Raw genomic sequence first — 16,889 nt, forward strand, 5'->3', positions numbered from 1 at the left:
CAGGGGTTCTGCTGCACTTTGACATTTAGAATCAAAACCACATATTGAGTTAAAATAAGTGAAGCTCACAAGCTTCTCTCCATTTTGTTTTTTACGACGTCACTGTGGAGTTATAACTTCTAAGCAGTGGTGCATTATAACTTCAGTGCAGTGGCTGTAAGAAACTCATGAATAAGGGGGGGAAATCTCATGTAGAAAATTAAACTCAAAAGAGGACTGAATTAAACCAAATGAATTAACTATTTTTCCTGAGATGAGATTAAAGTAATTTAAAAAAAAAAAAGGCAAGTGATTTCAAGTGTATAAATACAATGGTAAAAGTGGAACATGTTTTATTCTAGGATGTTAATTAAAAAAAAAAATAATCAGAGTGTTTGAAGCCTGAAGGGTTTGGGGTTTTTTTAATTATGCAAAATTAAATTACGATGATTATGTTGAGAAGAACAAAAGGATGAGCAAGGCACACATTTTGGCAGGGGTGGAATGTAGCGGTGCCAAAACGTCTGCACATAAAGATCATATAACTAAATTTTAAACTGAGGGAAAATGTCAGAGTGGGCTCCTTGGGCATGTGGTGCAAGCACCGCCCAGCCCAGCGCAGGGCAGAGCAACTCACAACACAAGACATGAGGCTGCCTCACCCTTTCCAAGGTCTGTAAGGTTCATCACTAGTTTGTTTTCTCCTTCACTTTTGGTTTGGCAGTCAGGCTGTCTTTCCTTTTTTTTTGCTCTATTATTTATGTGTTTACAGTTACACATGCAGAAAGCACCTGGAATAGACTTTTCAGTACCTTCTGATGTCTCTGTGGAGGATTACCCCAAACTTCCACCAGCTGAAACCTGGCTTCCACTAGCTGAACACAAATTTCCTTCTCCATGCCTTTGTGGAGACAACCTTTTTACCTCACAAGGTTGGTTTAACTTTTTAAAATCTACAACAGGGTGTATTCGAGGCTTTGTAAATTAAGATGTGAAGAACGAGTGCCAGCAGGAAGGCTACTGCAGTTCCTCCCAGAGCAGCTGCACCAGCCAACGACCTCATTTCATCTGCCTGCACAGAGACCTGGTCCCGGCCGAACCCCAAATGCCCAGTCTGTCCCTAGGACTCAGGGCTGGCTTCAGGGCATGCTGAGGGGCACCAAGAGCACTTGTGCATCCAGTGCAGTGGAGGAGAGATTGAGAGATACTTTCCCGTTTCAACTATAGAACATGTTATTCCTCTGGATAAATCATAAATACACTCTTAGAAAAAGCATGAGGAAAAGTCTAGGTTACTGTGACAGGAAGAAGAGAAGCAATGGAAATGGCAGTAGGTGACGTAATGGCCTAAAATCATGAGGGACAAGACAGTGGGGTGCCAGCGGGCACTTTTACACTGGACATATCTTAATTTCTGAGGCATCTGATCCTCTTAAGGGATCAGCAACACTTGCAGTGCTTGGCATGCTGACCTAAATCAAATTGGCTGGAGGAGTCCATTTGCTTTAGTTTGGGTAGGGAAAAGGGACATGTTTTCATATCACAAATCTCTTTGGGGATCTGAATTTTCTTTCTTTCCTTGCAGCTGTAAGAAATATGTGTTCATCTCCTATGCCTGTGCGTGGTTAGTGGCCCCTGGGGGAAGGAAAAAGATGTTATCCTTGTTGCCTGGCTAGCATTTTAGGAGTCCCCAGAGGTGTTCCACTTCTGTGCATCCTTAGGAGGGCAACCGCTGCATGCAAGCACAAGTGAATCAGTCAAAAGACACTGTTCAAAGCGAGGTGAACATTGTAAATGATCCTGTCATCATCGCACACAGGTCCTAGAGCGGCTTTTGCTGGGAAGATGCAAACATTACAGCTTTTGAAAGGAAACAGAGCCATGAAGCAGTTGTGCTGAATACAAACACGACACCAGTCCCAAAATGGGGGTGATAGTGCAGCGGAGGCAGAGGGAAAAGCGCAAGTTTCAGTATCTCTGCTAGAGAAATACTTAATCTAAAGGAAAAAAAGGCAGCAGAAATGTCAAGGAAGTGTCTTTTAATTATGATAGGGAGAAAGATTATAGCTGTATCTGCACAGAAGATGTAAAACCTATTTTGCAAAATGGATTATGAAAAATGTGACTTCAAGTACAAAACTTGTAAAACGCCCCTCTCATTTCAAGATTTTCTGTAAATAAAATGAGAGCAAGTTTTGTTTAAGAACATGACATTTAAGTGCAATATAATTTAAATAAGATTTAATTTTTATGAATGTAAAGGACAGCCAAAAAATGAAAAGGCAACAATCTCTCAATCCCAAATAGACCTAATGATTTCAAAATATGGCTTCCTATATCACCTCTTTGCCCAGTCCTCCAATTTTGGTATCAGTGACATATTTGCAAAGGTTATTGAGGCTCAGTGAAATTACCTCCTCTGATCAAAACAAAGGTTTCCCAGGGTTTCTGGGTCTTGCTCGATCCACGGTGGTAACCAGACATTATAAATAGACTGCGCCCTTTGACTCTCCTTCTTTCTCGCTAACTAAAATGCAATCGATACCTCATCATCCTTTCTTCTGAGCAGCAGCCCACAGGTTATTTAGCTTCAAAACACCGCTATTGAGACTGTCAGTGTCAAAGGAAATGGCAGGATTGTTCTGCACTAATGTGATTCTGTCCCTAATGTGATGGCCTGTGGAAATAAGTTGCCTCCATCTCTTGTGAGATAGTCAAACTGCATTCAAGCCTTTACAAATTCCTTCCTTTCTTTTGTGCAATTGTTTTCTTTTGTTGTGGGAACTGAAGACGCTCAATACTCCTTTAATAATTCCTAACTGAAGATCTCCAAGAGTTACCTAGGCATCTCATGTCCGAGAGGATCTTCTAGTGGGATCTACTCAGTGTATCGCTGCCAGAGGGAAGAGGGATTTTGGGGCCATGTGCCTCCCCCGTTGTGCCCAGAGGAGACACATGGGGGAGGAGGGTCTGGACCTCAAACTGGTTTAGAAAGTTTTCTGTGATTTCCCTTCACTGAAGACAAGTGTAATTTTCATGGTGTGTGGATTAGCACAATGCAGATCATTGTGTGTGGTTGGAAACAAGAGGAAGCCACCCCTTCTGAATGGCTTATCCTTACCTAATTCTTCTCAGTTTAGGGATCAAGAAGGAATTTCACAAGTGCGCTCTTAGTCTGATTCAAGCTCTTTGTTAATGCTGCAAGAATTTCACCAAAGGCCAGTTTTGCTGTGCTCCATCTTCACAAAGAACTGGTGTTTCTGATGTTCGGTGCTATTACACTTTCTGGCAGTTTCTATGTTCTCCAAAGCATCTGCCAAACAGGCTTCTCTAGTAGCGACCTCTGCAGGTCAGGTCTTCTTGTCCACAGTGTGAAATGTAAGCTACACAACTCAGAAACATAAACTCATGCTCAGAGAACCTCAGCGTTCGCATGATGGCATTATCATACTCTGCAAAGCTGTTGGCAACTGCCAAATACATTTCATTTATATTGAAGTCTGAGAAAAACATAATTAGCACCTCATATTAAAAAGAAAGCAGCAAGCTGTTGACAGCAAGCCAGGAAGTTGATAAACACAACTTCCTCAAATTAAATTTTCCTGAAAAACCTAGATGAGGACATAAATTCTGAACAGGCTGGTGTTAGCAGCTGTGCAGCACAGTCACAATTAAACTCCAAACCCTAACATTATCACTTACTCTTATAATACATCTTTTCAGAAGATTTTCAAATTATATCAAGCGAATCTAATGTTTCGGGCGGGGGGCTTCTGAGCAAGGAACACCACTCAGAAAAGAAGTATGCAAGTTGCTGGAAAACTCTTGCAATTCCTGAGCTGGTTGTCATCTGTGTGTATTGCTCAATAGAGATGTGGTACAGCTTTTTGTAGCTACATGGAAATGTATCTTTTCAAAATAGAGATTCCTTTAACAGGTAAAGCATATTTTAAAAAAGAAAAATAACTGAACCCATATGTTACACAGTGTGGACATCCCTGCTTCTTAGAGACCATGGCAAGCCTTGATAGGCAGGGGTACATAGGTCCATGGTTTCCCCCATCCTGGTGCTGTCTCACACCAGCTGGGTGTGTGTGGGGAGACCGAGAATGGAAGTTGCTTTCTCCCCTTCTAGACCAGGGACAAGTTTTGACAACCCAGAGGCCTCAACCCTCACATGTCCTATTTTCAATGTGGGACAACTTTTGCACACTCCACGTTTTCTTTGGAGCTTATCCTGGGAAACTCACAGTCCAATCTTCTACCATGTGGTTTGCTTTCTCCTCTCTTCCCCCACTGCCCCATTACCCTCCACTTGCATAGTATAGGCTTTCTTCCCATGCATACGTCTTTCTCCCGTTACAACTCAGTAATTGTTTCTCTCTAACTGTTTATTCTTTGGTGTTCATATCCTTCTACTTTATTAGTCCTTTTCTCATTGTGGAGATGTGTGTTATGCTGTAGCAACTTCTAGGTAATTTTTATGTGTTCTATGCCAAGCTTGCCCTTAATAAATATTAAATAAACACACATATGTTCAGTCATAAATCTCAGAGAAGCTGAAGAGACTGATTTCTAGAAGAACACCACAAGGCTGCCTATTTTCTTTGGCTTGGTCCCAAATGCTACCCCCAGTTATACCAATGTAAGGTTATAGTGGGTTCAACTGCCTTCAGTGATGGCAAAGCACTGGCAGTAGGTTGCCTTTCTTCTGAAACCAACAGGTGAAAGGACTAAGAGAAATGTCAAGAACAGAAACTCCCATTACCATTAAATCCAACAATTTTTTGTGGGTATCTAGGTATACCTGATATCACACTGCAGCTCAGCAGTGATTGCACAGAATTGTATGTTGGCAGTCTGTGCAATAGGTGAAGAAGGATTTTTCATTTCATGCATCATTTGCAACTACCTTCAATAATTCAGCAAAGTCAATACATACCCTTGATGCAAAGTTAAGAGAAAAACCCTGAAGCAAACAGACAAAAGTAAGTAATCCAGAGAGTGATCAAGCAGTTAAGTCCTTTTTCACTTTGTTCCCCCTCCCCCTTTTGCTACACACTAGATGAAAGCAAGTAATTTTTTTGCACAAAGTTGATTACAGTCATGGAATCTCCTTGAAATAAATACATAAGGAGCCCACCCGCCAACAGCCCATGGCGATTTCAAGGCATTTGTAGTACCTATATTTGCTCAGACCACCCAGGGTTCAGACTGCTCATTCCCTAGTGGTAGAGACCAGAGAGTAATCTTGGGAGAACACCTAATCCCCAAGAGTAGGAAGAAACTGTCATTTAGATGTGCTTCTTTACCCTGACCTCTGCTTCCCAAAATGGAACGAGAACAGTCAGGAAAAAAATGGGGTAACACAGAAACTAGAAATCACTGCAGAATGATACCACAGCCCATTGCCTAAGGCCACACAAGTCAGGACTGGCTTCCTCGGGATGACCAAAAGCTCCAAATTTGATACATATCCCGTTCTTCATGTGACAAACTCTGGCTATGAGAGTGGGCATGCCACGTAGCCATCCTAGAGTGGGCAAAGGGTTGATTCAACAAACCCAGACCTCCTGAGAGACAACGCTCTTCTTTATACTCTGTGGAGCTGGGGTTTTTGTTTGTTTGTTTGTCTGTTTTTTTTAATTTAGGAATGTGACCTTCAGCCTGCTGTAACATCTAGTAAATAGTTAAATTGTTGTGACCTCAACAGACTGCATGGCTTGCTGGGAAAATGATTAATGTTTCACACTTAAAAAGGCAGAGGACATGAACATGACAAGGAACTCTAGAAACCCCACAAAATGCCTGTAGAGAAGAGGAGTGTGTTTGGGGCACACATAAGGCAGTGGTGTCAGCAGATTGATAAAGTACAACTTTTCCTGAAAGCGTCTTACTCAAGAACAAAGTATGGTTGTTTTGGCAGCTGAACAACAGGAGTAGACCATTTGTTTCCATGCTGCAAGATCATTGTGGATGTATTTATATGATAAAGCATATTACTTGCAGAAGTAACTGCCTCTCTGGCCATGCCATTCCTCTTCGACACGGCACTGGGATGCGAATGCTAAACAGTGTGGGAGATGTGCCATTCTGCTCCTTGGTTTTGGAAGCCCAGACTGCAAATGGCATAGCCACAAAAGCCACTTCTATGTGGACAGAAGAGTAAACTTTCTTACTCATCACAGCACTCCTTAATTACAAATGGCTTTCATTCTCCACCTGCTTTCCAGACACTGCTGGTAAAACAAGTTCATAGCAGCCTTGTGTGTGAGGCAGCAAAGGTGTTCACTGCTGGGGCAATAAAAGGGAAAGCCTTGGTTAATCACTGCAAGCAAGAGGTGTGCTGGACTCAGACTGTTCAAGAAAAGGCTCGTGGAGAAAAGTGTAGGCAGTGTTCTGGGGGTTAATTTTTCTCAAAGTTTTGTTTTGAGAGAGGTTTTATTTCCTGCTAAGAATTCAGATTTCTTTCAGCTCCTGGTCCATCCTCTTGCTTCAGCAGAACACAGCAAATACATTTCATTTCCTTTCCTGCCTAGTGGGATGCTGAGGAGATGTGATCTCTGAATTGGTATACATTTCAGCTGGCCCATATTCCCAGCAAAATTTATGACACATGCCAGTGCCTCCGCTAGCTGATTGGATATGGCCAGGGAAATGGAGAAAGCCTCAACTCGCTGAGCTTCAAAAAATGAACTTCACTTAAATGATGTATTGTTGTTTTGCAGCAAAAAGGAACACCTGGCTTGTACAGTGGGGAAAAAGAACAAAATGCAACATTCATAAAAATGACTGAAAAGGGACCGGAGAATATGGTTATTTTTGCTTCCACATGAGAGAACGTGCCACAAGACAGCGTTTGCAATTATAATACAGCATATCTGTTGCTTTTGTTTGACATAATTGCATTGGTATGTCCACTAATTCAGTTTTAATCTTCATTAACTGCTCCTGTACTTTACAGAACAGATTCAGACTGTCTGATGCTTCCCATGTCACTTGCAAGAAACATTAGGAAATTATTATTGCTTTTCTTATGACAGTAGATAATTACTGCTTCAGACATAAAAGTCATTTATATTGTATGAGTGAGATTTTGGTTTTGCTTATCCCATTGTACATCTTCAGTGCAGATGTGTTGGCTATATACTGAAATAAGAGAGTAGAACTGACTCCAATGAAAAAAGATTTTTGTATGCAGCTTCAGTACAAAAAAGATTTGCAAATATTTTTTAGGTAACTTAGAGCTTTGAATGCTGAATATGGATCACATGTTTAACTCAGCTAAAATAAAGAGTTAACCCAAATTGTAGCTGAGCAGAGAGAAGCAGAGAGGCATGGGAGGAGGGCAAATGACCGGGGAGGACCCAAAGGTAATCCTTTATCTATTGAGCTACAATAGAGAATATAAAATGCAAAGTCTGCATGTGTGTGCATGTATCTGCAGGACAGATAAGATCTATATTTATGTATACATACACAGAAGAAATACATAAACCGAGGGATACATTTTTAGCAACAGGATATATAATGCTACAACACGCACTAATTTGCTTTTTTCCTAAATGCTACAGAAAAGCATATCCTGTAGCAGATTCAGCATGAAGATATAGAAGCCATTTCATTCATTAAAGCCAGAGCAGCCTTTTTCTAATAAGTAAACACAGATGAGACTGACTCTTATTTACACGTAGGCTCCTGCACTCTGCACTGAGCAGTAAAAATTTTGAGTAATTTTAATGCTCGATGAGTGTGTTATAAGATCCTAGCACCAACATGAATGAGGTTCCTGGGAGAGCAGAGGTACCTTATGGCTGTCCATTATAAGCATGTAAATAAATGGTTCTGGCATATGAGTACTGATGCACTGCCTGGGAGTGTTAATAGAGTTAGTGTCCAGCAATCCTAATTGCAAATGAGCAGCTCCACCTAATTGGTCCAGCAGTATTAATATAATGAAAGTATACTCATCTTCACTGTGAAAATGTGATGCTCATTTTGGTCTGTATTGTTCTTGGAGATATCATTTCAGCCTTTGTTCTTGGGAAGCAGAATCCACTATGATGTGTATCTTCTTAAAGAATAATTACTTGGCAGTAAGTGCCGGTCCCAGAAGAAATATATTCTGAATTGATTAGCACTCAACCACCCATCCCTCCATAGAGTTGGGGAGTTCTGTAATATCTTTTGTAACTTTTCAATTAGCTTTTGATTTGGGAGCATTTTCGCCTCCTGCCATGGACAGGATTGGCTGGCAGAGTGTAGTGAGCAGCATAAGGGTATGATGAAACCTGCAAAGCCACTGCAGTCTGGGGCTGAGTGACAGTTTTAAAAACTACAAACATGGTATTTTAAAAATATTATGGAAAATAAACAGTACTGCTAAGTACATGCCATTGCGTGTGTCCCTTGCTTTTTTGTTTTAAACATTTAGTACCTGGTTCCTCAATATTCTGATGCTGGGAGAAGGGCACCGTCACTCTCGCAGAGATAATTCACCGGTTGCAAACGTTGCTGTTGTCCTGTTCGTGTGCTTTCAGTTGAGTGATCTGTTAAGTAAGAGCAGTTCCTGAGACTGCAGAGGACAATCCCACCCTGTGCATTTGTCTGCCACTCAGTACGAATCAGGAGGTGACCAAATTCCTAGTAGTCTGGGCTGTAGGGCCAGTTCTTTTAGGGGATTACGTATGAGCAAATCATACCAGTACAGAAACCGCAGTCAGTTTCAAAATGATCTGCCAGCCACAAAATGAACTAAATTGGCTGGATGATTTATTCACAAAAAGTAATTCCACAAACTTTACCACTTAATCTCCTCCCTCTCAAAACTGAAGTCTGGGAAAAAATCAGTATATCAATGTACATACCTTTGAAAAGTAGTATATGAGAAATGATTATCATAACATACACCAACGAAGTTATGGAAGCACCTTGCATTGGTATTTCAACAGACTAAACGAACTGCTCATATGCAAATTATGCAAAAATGTAACAACAGTGTTTTCTTGATATTATAGAGAAAAGCAGGACAATTTCAAGAGGCAATTTGAAAATAGGATGCCAGACACATTGCTTTCATCAAACCAAAGATGAATTGTTTAACAAAGGCTTGGTGGTCAGCCCAACAATTAGCTGCTGTTTCATCAAAATTATAGTGAGCAATAGAAAAAATAAAAAAAAATCAGTACAAGCAAATAAAATTCCTGAACTGCTGATTCCAAAATGGTAGCGCATTTCTGTCTTTTTGAAACAGCAACATGGTGTAGCAGTATTTTCAGGCTAAAAATGTGTTTTTTTCAAACGCAGTGACAAATATTCCACTAACTCGGGAAGAGAAGGAAAAAGAGGGACTACTATTTTACCATTTTTCTATCTCCATATTGATTACAAGAGTTTGTAAAGTCCTTTTCAATTGTGAATAAATATCATGATTCCTTCCCATGGTCTCCCTATGGTGTGGGTATGTGTAAGGATAATAAAGCAGGTGAGATTTGGAAAACATTGCCCATGAAACCATCTCAGGATGCTCTTTCATACAAACAGATTATCAGCAGAGTATCTTTGAAAGCAGATTCCTAATTTATTTTAAGTAAGGCTAATTTTGCCTCTGATGCCATTTATTGGTGAACTGGAAGCCAGCTTGCAGCAGAAGACTACTACCTCAAGTGAAGCACACAGAACTGAAATTTGGGCTCCAGGGAATGCTTCAGCACTTGCTGATGCACAGGAGATGCTGGACCCAATTTGCATTTCTCCTTGCTAACTCACAACTCACTTGTACAAATTCTTTCATGTTCTTCAGAAGAAAGCAATATCTGAGAAAATAAATATGACCAAAACAGCTGTTGACGAGAGACGCAGACAGACTGACTCTCCCATGTCCTTGATCCTGAGGAAGGGTAACACCATGCTGCTGCCGCCTCGAAGCCACATCTCCAACAGTGACTGGCAACTTGGGACTGTCTCAGAGGAAGGACCTAGCCAGGTCACAGGCGAGCACAGTCCCAAGGATCTGCAGCAGAACCAGCTGGTGATGGTGCTCTCAGGGGAGAGGACCCTCAGCTGGGGCAGCACACCATCCACTTGGGGATGACTCATGTCTCTATGCCACTTAATGCAAAATTAATGCTACCAGTGCACAGCCGAGGGTCTAACTTAACTATATTTCTCATTTGATTTTCTCTGAAACTGAATGATCATTTCCAGGAAAAAGCAAACTCCCACACACTGCCTTCAGCAGCTCAACTCAGCTCTCAGAGAAGTGGCTCTACTACAAGGACTTCTTTCAGAATTCAAACTGCCGGTATGGGATGTCTTCTGAAAGACAGTGGGATTGCTTTTGGCTTTTTTGGTGTGCAGTGGTGATGAAACACAAACCAGAGGACGAGCACTCCATTTAGCAAATATCGACTGTGCGGAGCCTCAGAAAATAATTTTATATGAACAAGAAAATGGCACTGCTGACCCCTGCGAAAGGGCTGGAGACGAAAAGTTTCTTTATCTTTCACCTTGTGGTCCTGGTATACATGTTCTCCAGGTACAGCCTTCCCGCGTCAGCTAACATGAGATCGCCAGAGGAGCAGTGAAGGGGATTTGGCAGATCTGTTTCCCTTTCCTCCCATCCTGGCCAGCCAGCCTCTGGCTACGAGCTGAGCCATCCTTTCTTTGGGGCCCTAAGGCCTGATGGTGGTCTCGGCCACCCACTCTTGCTGCAGAAAGGGCTGATTTACAGGCCAAGCAAACTACAAGGTGGCTGCATAGTGATCCCTGACAGCAGTTGTAAAGCGGTTTGTTTATTTTAAAAGCAGCGTGTTGAAGATGTGTCTGGGGATGGTGTGTGAATTTTTTACATTTGAGAAAGGATGAACAACTTGCAAAGGTGGTAACTCATGGTGGAATTAGAAAAACATTGAACTCGTATTTTGCACAGCATGGGAAAATATTTGTTCCACTTCTGTCACTTAACTAAAAGCCTAATTCTGGAATAATGACACCTTCTTCAATTCCAAACACTAAAATCACAAGAGCTTGTTACAGCTTTGGGATCAGCACATCCTTGGGTTTTTTTGTGGCAGTTGTCCCCCCCAGTCCCTGCTGTGCTCTGTGCAGTTGAATTGTTCCTTGGATTACTACTGCTTTCCCAAGGAAAATATTAAAAGTGCAATAATCAAGATAACTTGTTCTACAAGCAATGACACAAGGCTTTTTCTCTATTTGGCATTCAGCTTCACAGCCTAATTAATTAGCATTTGTACAGCACTTTGAAAATATGAAATGCAATTGAACTGCTAAGTATTATTATTAATATTAGCAGCAGCACCATTTTCCTCTACTGAATGCATTTTCCAACAGACTTGCTATAGAAAAAATAGTCAAGCCAGCTGAACTGACATGCTATAAACTTGAAATGCACTTAGAGCTTCTTCACCATATTTGATTACAGTAAGCCAAATGGCTGAAACATCTGCATAGCTGTGCAAATTTTTTTAGTCTATTAAAAAAAATTGAACCTCATATAGCACAATTTGTTCTGAATCTGTCAGTAAGGTAGATAGATATTGCTTTGCAGGACAATTCCGGGATTGTTTATGAAAAGGACTCTGAGATGCTGGAACGCTGTAGGCTACTTCTCATTTGTATGTAACCAAATATGCCATCAAGAGAAAAACTGCTTCATGAGCTCTTGTAATTGTATCTTTCTCATTTAGCACAGAAACTGCTGATAGTTAAAAGGCACAAACACTTCTAAATAGGCAACTGATCCCTGTTGCCCTCAATTTAAAATATAGCTGTAACTTGTAAACACAAGAACTCCTGGGACACATCTTTCTTGATTTCCATTTTGGTAGCTGCTGATTTTGGCAGTGACAAGAGGATATCTGGCCTGATCCTTCTGAATCAGTTTCATTTCAAAATCAATGACTTTACGGCATGCTGGCTATTTGACGCTCACATGCTTGCTAACCCCATGCATGGGCTAGTAACTGCATTCAACATTTCTTCCCCTAGCTCCTTCTAACTAAAAGATTTACATTTCTAAGCAAGCCAACTTGCTTGCTCGAGGTGATTTACAGTAGGCAAGAGATAACTAGCACTTGGCTGCCTTAGGCCAGAGAGAGACTGCAAATGACTGTGGGACGAAATAATTAACTTCTTTTGGTTTGCTTCTCATGGTGGCCCCAGTAGCTGTCAAGAGAGTGGGACATGCACCTGAGATGTCATTAAGTCAGTGTATGGGCTGACCTGGGGCAAACTTGACTAGGGAGGAGGCGAGCTGAAGCTGCCAGGCCTTGTGCATGAGCAGATAGTGACCACTCTGGAAATCTTTTCTGACAGTCCTGCTACAGAAGTGGTACTCCTCTGTAAAGGCAGAGCTGACCACTGGCAATAGTAACTCACTTTGGGGTCTACTTTGGTATCGCAGAGTTCGTACCTGCCTGGGTTTCACAGCAGGAAGCAGAACCCATGGACTTGCAGGAGAGGAACCTCCCAAACCCTTAGCTAGCTTGTGTATGCTACTGCAGCAGAAGGCATGAGGAGACAGAAGAGGTCTGAACAGACACCTTTTTGGTCATTTAAGGTATGACTGTAAACTAAATATTCTGCATACTGTGCTGCAAGAATTTCCCTGTGTATTGATTCCTACCTCATGGTGTATATCTGTTAAGTAAAACAAAAATAATCAAATTTCAAGTTTGTGCTTCTCAGTTCCCTCCTAACACCAATTGTTATGGCCATGCTGGTAGGAGAGGGGAGTTTCATAGTTTCAAAGAAGTAATAAATGCTATTTAGTTCAATAACAAAGAAAATGGGGCACCAAGGCAGAAAAACAGGTAATAAGACCAGAAATCCTGACTCTATGAAAGTCATGGGGCCTGAGATTGCACCCTAGGCTGTAGGAATTGCCTGATGTAAGCAACAGGGAAGTGCATACCCCCAGGACAGCTGGGAGATGGGTCAAAGCCAGACTTTTAGGGGTGAGTCAGTTAATGGGTACAAGTCCAGGAAGCTTGACAGCAGTTATTTCACTGAATGTCTTGAACAGCTGATGGATCACTACAGACAGATAATGTCCCAAGAACAGCAGTAGCAAAACAAAGCAACCTTGAACTCTGAGGACCTGATAAATTTCATTAAAAACATGGTATTCAGTCATAAAAATATTTTGTGGTTCTAGTTCTTATCAGTGCTTCACCCTCCCCTTCCAAATCCCCTGACAGTGAGATAACACATCCCTTCAAGATGCATAATAGCAGAATAGAAAGACCTTTCAAATTTCAAAGCTGTGTGCTGCAGTGTGCAGGCAGCGCTAAACTGCTGATGAAGATTTGTCTGATAGTTTTCTGAATTCTGGGGATATTTCCAAAGCCAAAAGACCTATTAGAGAGGCTGAGTCATAAAGCAAAACCAGCTCCTTTATTCATCTCATGTGTGGGGTTCAAAGGAAAGACCCCGTGATAACGTTACAAAGTACTAATAATACAAACCTAATGAAAATGAAGGAAAAAGAAAAAATACCCAAGAAACAAAAAGCCTCCAGAAAAATCACATAATAGAACTCAAACCCTGTGAAGCTGGTCTTTGAATACAAGATTGGCATAATACATTTCAAATCTTCAGTCATACAAAAATGTCTTTTTGCATATGAAAGGTCTTTGTAATTTTTGCTATCATCACTATAAGCCTCCAATGCATTGGCTTTGATTTGGTAAACAATAAAAAAGAAATAAAAAATCCTAAGTGTTTTCAACAGATGTGTAAAGATGCTTTAAAAAAAAATCTTATTACTCCTTCCCCCACGCCAGTTAGAGGGAACTGCCATCCATGACGGCTTAGTTTTTTGTGTGTTCTTTTTAATTTTTCTTTAAAATAAAAAAACAGACCCTCTGCCTGATTGAGTCATTCAGGAGAGAAAGGGGAGAGAGGGAGGACAAAAGGACAGAAGAGAAAGGAAGGTTAAAAAAGCCAGGAGCAGTGGGGTATACTTAATGGGAGATTATGCATCAAATGAAACTAATAAATTAATAAAACAGAACATATGCTACTTCCAAATTTAGCTATGAGGAACCATTGAGCACATTTTAAAAGGTTCTGTGTTTTGAAACAAGTGGAGAAAGTGAGTTCTGTAGGCTCAGGGTTTCTCAAGGATACAGTACTTTGAAAATTACTGATTTTTTTAGTTGTTCAATATTTGCTTTCTGAGGAACTATTTTTCCACCTGTTTGTATTTATTTAGTGTTTGAGAGAGGCATGAAAAGGCAGCCCAGAAGAAAGGCAGTTCTGTTTTATGTTCCTTTACAGAAAATCTACAAAATTGGAACCTGAACTTCAAGTCCCATCACAACCACACACCAGGTCCCAGCAGCCAAGGACAGCAAGTTACCAAGATCTCTCCTCCCCTGAAGCAGTCGCACCACAAGTTGCCTGTGGTCCTTGAGCTGCGGATACTCCAAGCTAGACCCTGCAACTTCTGCCTGCTTCTCAGGTAGCAAGTGCTGTGCTTGTGCAAGACACAAGGGGAGGTCTGAAATTCAGGTGGAGAGCAGCAAACAGACCCCGTGCTTTCATCGTGCCCAAATGCCGTAGCCATTACCCAAGAGGCCTTGCCTGTGGTGTGACAGAAAGGCTGGACCATAAGTACATTATGGTCAACCACACAAAGTAACTATTATGCTTGTTTAGAGTGTTTTTTGTTCCTTGATATGATATCTTAAAGCCTAAGCAGAGTTCAAGAAGCTCATTTAATTTTAATGCATTTTATCCCTCTAACCAGAACAATTTTTTCTTCAATTACCTTTAGCAGAAATCTAATCTAGCAAACAAGAATGGCAACTAAATATGTCATTACAAATGATTTTTACAATTTTGTTGTTACTCTGATTTATTATGGTGTCATGTTTTTCTAATTTTGTTTGTTGATTGCCCTTTTAGAAACAAATATGTCTTTGAATTTGCAACAATTGCCAGCAACATGTATGTAAATATTCAGATGTAAAGAGGCAATTTCAATAGCCATTTAAACAGGGTAAAATACCTGCTTAGATACATAGAGTGATGTACCCAGGTCTGTTTACCAATGGTTTACAAACAATAATACAATGCTCTCCAAGACTATTACAATGTATAGCTCATAGCCAGGATTTAAACTGGGATAAATACTTTCCGGCAAGGTCATAAAAGGAAACAATGCTGGAAATGTAGTCTTTCATCACAGAACTATACAGATAATCACCAGCCAACAAACAATATGCTGGCAATGACCATTTTTTCTTTCCTTAAGAGATACAGGCGCACCTACATTTGCAAATGTTGCAGTACAAGAGCAAAGGATCTATGGAGGTAAATACCTCATGCTGTGGGCTCAGTGTCCACCAGATTTATGTTTAGTCTGTGCATTTCTGCCTGGGTTTATCTGGTCCTTGGCTGTGGATGAGTGCTTTTCAGGGAAGGGAGGGCATTAGATGACCTCCTGGAGGTTGCCTCCCAGGTCAGCTCATTCCAAAAGGGGCCTGGGTGGTATGGTGCTGGTTGCCTCGTGAGATGAACCAGACCAGGACAAGAGTGAACAATCCCACAATTCACTTCAAAAGCACCATCTTGATCCAAAACCAAACATGAAGGAAAACACTCCTACCTACAAAGCTGACCGTGCCAGCTCTGCAGTATCCAGGTGTGATGGGAAAGCTACCTCCATGGATGTCAGCAGCACCCAGCTCTGTGTTTGTTCCTGGCCCCATATGGAGGGAACGAAGCCCCATGGGACCCAGAAGCCCTGGGGTGTCAGGCATTTTGCTTCCTTGATTGCTCCTTCCAGATGTGTGCAGGGATGGAGGGTCTCACATACACCTCCAGCACATTCCCCCATGCTTGGTCTCTCACACTGATCCATGTGCCTCCATGGTACACTGAATATTTTTTGGGACCATTTTCTGGGACCATTTTTTGGGTTCGGGGTGGGTGGTTTAAACCAGCCAGCATTAAGCTCCTATTGCCAGACTAGAAGTGTCTCTCCTCAGGCCAAACATAAACATTCAGTTAAAAGGAAGACTCTAAAGACTCCGGTTGCTGGAGAGCATCTTACTAGATGTATGCATCCAGATTTAAAGTTTTTTGCTGGCCTTGATTTCTGTTATTTTATCTCAACACAATGGCAATAAAAATAATGTATTGACTTCCATTTCAGATCCAGAAGAAATACAGAATGCGAAACCCCAGATATATTACTTTTACTTGAGATATAACTTTTGGTTCAAAAATGGATATTGGTAAACAGAAAATATTTCATTGACTGATGGTGACAGCTTTCAAATTTTACCCCACAGGAAAAGTTATTTTAAATATAGTACAGAACATACAGTAAGGGAGGGGAGGAAGGGAGGCCATGGGAAGCTCATGGAAACTGGATGCTTCCTCTTAGGGCAACACCATGTAGCAGGTACTACTCCTGGATGACATGCAACCCTTACTGGAAAATGGTCTTCTAAAGTGTATCTGCTCAAGGCCTTGCATTATTGTGCTGTTACAGCTGCCATTTTGCCTGCTTTCGAATTCTTCCAGCTTTATGCTGTCATTCAGCTCAGTTTAACTGTGGACAACAGAGTTTCCCAACCTTTCCTGTATTCAGCTTCTAATTCACTCCGGTTAACTGTTCAACAAAAATAAAACAAAAATGAAAAGGAAGGCTGTGCCGATTGCTAAAATAAATGTGCAACACTTGCGGAGAATTGCCAGTAAAGAGCAACTCGATTCAGTTAAACAAAATCTGGTAATCACTTTTTGGTGACTTTATCCAAGTCTCTTTGTATCAATTAGAAGATCTTTGCTTTGAAATATTGAGGGAAATGATTAATAAAATAAGCTGGGGCTTGAATTTCTTTATTAAGAAATTCCTTTGTTTTTATCAGGACTAA

The sequence above is a fragment of the Phalacrocorax carbo genome, chromosome 5, assembly GCF_963921805.1.
Source record: "Phalacrocorax carbo chromosome 5, bPhaCar2.1, whole genome shotgun sequence".
Lineage (NCBI taxonomy): Eukaryota > Metazoa > Chordata > Aves > Suliformes > Phalacrocoracidae > Phalacrocorax > Phalacrocorax carbo.